The following is a 4,537-nucleotide window of genomic DNA, read 5'->3' as shown; positions in this document are numbered from 1 at the left end:
TGCTTTCAATTTATAATTTATTGGGGTTTTTTCCCCCTGAGATAGACAGACATCGTTGAGTTTTGATCTAAAGAATACAATCAAAGAAATTAATATTTAAATCTAGAAAAATCTAAATTTAGCCACTGATCTCAGGGATTTGAAGTAACAGAAAGATTTTTAGACCTTCCGGCTCTGCACATTTTCTGTGACTCTCCTGGGCTAAGGAGGGCAGGAAGCCTGCCTCCTCTCAACTCAACCTCATGGCCCAGCGAGGAAAGATGCTGTTTGTGATCACACCAGATGGCAGCTGGGAGCCAGGACAGCTGTGGACAGACAGGGAGATCTGGTCCCCTCCCTGAGGGCTGTCGTCACTGAGTCACAGCCTCCTACCCATGGAGCCCCCAGCCTCAGGATCCTCTCCCACCTCAGGCAGCCTGTCTCAGTCCACCTTCCTGGCCCGCTAGATGGAATGTTCTTTGTTGTCAGCAATTTACAAACATTTTGTTTGAAGCGTATCCCCAGCATGTGACCAACAACTATGGCTGGGCCGTGGTCAGTGCTCAGTAAATGCAGGTGAAATAAATGATCAAATCAAGGTGGGCACGCAGGATGAAGCCTTTGGCCAAGTCTGCTGCAAATAGTCTTGACCTTTGCCTTAAAGTCAGCATCACCTCCAAGAAACTCTGTATTTCTTTTCTGTGGGTTTTCCTACCTGCACCTTGGAATTTATTTATGAAAACACCCTTAGCAACCAAGAGGTCCTTCAGCAGATGAATGGATGAGCAAACTGTGGTCCGTCCACCCAATGGAGTATTACTCTCAGCTGTCCAGCCACGGAAGTTAAATGCGTATCACTAAGTGAGAGAAGCCAGTCTGAAGAGGCTACATATTATAGGATTCCAACTATATGACATTCTGGAAAAGGCAAAACTAGGCAGGCAGTAAAAAGATCAGTGTTTGCCAGGGGGTGCGCAGAGGAAGGGGTGAACAGGCAGACACAGGATTTTTAGAGAAGCAAAGGTGCTCTGCATGGATACACGTCGGTATACATTTGTCCAAGCCCACAGAAGGCACAAAACCAGGAGCGAAGCCTAATGTCGGCTGTGGACTTGGGGCGGGCGTGGTGATGACTCTCGGTGTAGGTTCATCCGGTGTAGCCAACGTGCCACATCTGGGGGGGCGTTGAGAGTGGCACAGGAAGGGGTATGCGGGAAAATCTCTACTTTCTGCTCAGTTTTACTGTGAACCTAAAATGGCTCTTTAAAAAAGTCTATTTTTAAAAAATTCAGTTCTTATTCTTGTTTCCCAGCGAAAATTGGAATGACTGTAGGAACACTCACCGCATCTGAACCAATTACCTGAGCCCCCTGGCATTTTGAGAAACCGCTCCTCTCCTGCCAGGATGCCCTGAGGCTGGCCTCTCTCCCCCTTTTAAAGTGCTTCTTATCATTCAAAGTAGGAAACAATAGAAATACAAAAATCAATCTCCAATGTGTGTCTCCAGCCCTGACTCTCCCAGAGAGTCAGTCCAGCTCCCTGCAGTGGTCCCCCCCACCCCTCCCGCCACCCTGCGCGCCCTCCCCCTCGCGGCTCCTATCACGGCTTATGTGTGATGTATTTGTTCACTTGTTTTTCTAGCAGCTTTACTGAGGAATAATTGACGTGCACTTACTGAAAGTGTTCAGTTTGATACTTTTTATGCCTGTGAAGCCATCGCTACCATAGAGTGACCATACCTCTTATGCGCTGAACTGTGTCCTTGTAAAAATTCATATGTTGGCATCCTAACCCTCAGGACCTCAGAATGTGGCCGTATTTGGACATAGGGTCTTTATAGAGGTGATTACGTTAAAATAAGATCGCTAGGAAGGACCCTAATCCAGCATGACTGATGTCCTTATAAGAAGAGGTGAGGACGTGGACACACACAGAGGGACGACCGTGTGAAGACTCAAGGAGAAGACGGCCGTCTGCAAGCCAAGGAGAGAGGCCTCAAAAGAGAACGACCCTGCGGACGTCTTGATCTCAGACTTCTGGCCCCGAAGGCAGAACATAGATCTAGGTTGTTTAAGCTGCCCAGTCTGGGGGGCTTGATTACAGCAGCCCAGCAAAGTAACACAAGACCCCTCGTCCCCCTGGAAGTTCCGCCGTGCCCCTGTGCGGCCCCTCCAGGCCCCAGCATCCCCCGACTGCCACTGACCTGCTCTCGCTGGAGACTGGTTTGCATTTTCTACAATTGTACAGAATGAAATCTAATACATGCTCTCTTCTGAACCTGACTTCTTTCACTCAGCATCATTATGTGGCTGTGGGTTTAAGTAGTTTACTCCCTTTTCTAGCTGAGCACCAGTCTAGCAAATTGATACCCTATAGCTTTTAAAGTTGTGGCAGCCAAAAACTGGGGGGAAAATCCAAATGTACATTAACAGATGAATGGACATTTACTTGGTTTAATCTTTTGTTTTATTTTATTTTTATTGATGTGTAGTTGATTTATAATGTGAGTTTCAAGTGTGTTTTAATCTTTTTCTCCACTTGGATTGGACACGCCATGAGAGCAGGGACGCTATGGCTGTACCCACAGCACCCAGGAATGGGTGCCTGGCACACAGTAGGCCCTCAATAAATAGCGATTGCATTACTTATTTAAAGGCTTGTTGCCATGGAGAGGACACACCCTGACCCCAGCCAGGCTGACCTCTCTCCCTGGATCACAGCGCCCACTGGCATGCCAGCCAGAGCCGCCTCCAGGCTGGCTCACTCCATCTCCCACCCACGTCCTCATCCCCCAGATGACAGGCTTGTCACCCCATACTCCATCTGCCCACCATCACCCCCCACCCCTGGGGGACCCAGTCCTGGGCTCAACACAGGGTTTATCCCCCAGGAACCTTTCCGGCGGGTCCCTTCCCATGAAGATGTCCCCTTCACACATGCTCTGCTCCTGTGGTCTGGCTGCTCAATGAGCACGTCTGCTGACATTCTCATTTGTTCAACAGACATTCGTTGGGCATCTGTTGTGAGCCCTGGGCTGGAGGCTGGGAGAGACATGAAACTCACTATCCAATCAGGGAAGCCAAAATTAAATGAGTAATAGATACAATCATCCACTGAAATCTGCTATCTTGTGCCACAAAGGGCAAGGCTCCTGAGACGGGGCATCATGGTGGAGGAACTTAATTTCCTTTTGGGGCTCTCTGACGGGTGACAGTCCAGCCAAGACAAGGGTTGGGGAGAGACCGGGGAGCGGGGTCCACCGACAGAGAGAGGCACGTGGGCAGGGCTGGAGAGGGACACGAGGCTGGCGCACTGGTGGAGCTGAAGAGTCAGTCTGTGTGAGCAGACAGTGGTGGGCACAGGTGAGGGGCCCCCAGGTGGACAGGAGCTCGGGCATGGCCTTGAGGGCCAGGCAGAGATGTGGATTCTATTCTAGACCCCCCTCCTTATCATTCAAGCTGCATTTCATAGCAGTGCCCAAAGCCAAGGCCATGTCACTCTCAAGCCACAATTTTTTGCCTGTTGAGACACTTAGTTTTCTCATGCACCCCCCCCCCCAAGTGCTCCTAACACTACGAGGTCCGTGTTAGCCAGCTGGTGGGCATTTCTGGATTGATGGTTGCTGATGCTACTGAGCATCTCATTCTCATGCAGGGGAAGGGGAGACTGTCGTGAAGGACACGGTGTCCTTCAGAGGACGGCAACATCTGAAGGAGTTCCCCTTAGAAAGAGAGACGCTCCTCGTCAGAGCCGGGCTGTGGGTGAGTCTGGGGGTTTATCTGCAGGTGAGTGGGCTTGCAGCCAGCCTCACTTTCTTCTGCAGTGGGACAGGGGCCGGTAAAGGGGCTCTCAGATGCGCAGCGGTTGACATCCCCCTTTCAAACACACCCTGAAAACTGCTTGACGTGTGGAATTTATTCAAGTAAAATGGCTTCATCTCTGCATTCAAACGAGAAGGTGAGACGTATAGACCAGAAAATGATTTTTAAATGTGCATGTATGAGTGACACTCGTTCTTTTTGTTCTTTCCTCTCTCACTTGTTAATAGCAGATTCTATTCTACCAGACCCCAGTGCCCCGTCCCTGGGAGGCCACATGGACTTCCGGTTGCTGTTCTTTGAGAAATACCCCACATTTGGGCTCAGGAAGGGCCAGATGGATACTGTTAAAGGGTGGTCCTGGGGGCTGCATATAGCTCAGTGGTAGAGCGAGTGCTTAGGATGCACGAGGTCCTGGGTTCAACCCCCAGCACCCCCTTATAAATAAATGAATGTAATTACCTCCCCCCCACCTTGAAAAATTAAAAAGTTAAGAAAAAGATGCCAACCCAGACTGAGAACATAGGAAGAATATGGCTGGAGTTTGTGAGGTCACAAAAACGGGCAGGAACAGGGTAGAATAGAGACTTCTTAGTAGAAAAGCTGAGGATGTCAGACGTGGACATAGGTAGGGGTGGGGAAAACTTTAAAGAAAAACAAAACAAAAAAAGTCTGCACTCAGTCGGGAAAAGGTACATTGAACTTACCAGCTAAAAATAGAGATAAGTTCAAGAAAGGTT

General features: G+C 49.3%; 1 non-coding gene across 1 annotated transcript; it reads left to right on the top strand.

Moving 5' to 3' along the window:
- Positions 1-4,159: 4,159 nt before the first annotated feature.
- TRNAP-AGG (transfer RNA proline (anticodon AGG)) lies at positions 4,160-4,236 on the top strand. Its single transcript has one exon. It is a non-coding gene; the product is annotated as a tRNA-Pro (tRNA).
- Positions 4,237-4,537: the final 301 nt, after the last annotated feature.

This window comes from Camelus dromedarius, chromosome 10 (genome assembly GCF_036321535.1).
Source record: "Camelus dromedarius isolate mCamDro1 chromosome 10, mCamDro1.pat, whole genome shotgun sequence".
Taxonomy (NCBI): Eukaryota; Metazoa; Chordata; class Mammalia; order Artiodactyla; family Camelidae; genus Camelus; species Camelus dromedarius.
This window is presented reverse-complemented; position numbering and strand designations above follow the sequence as displayed.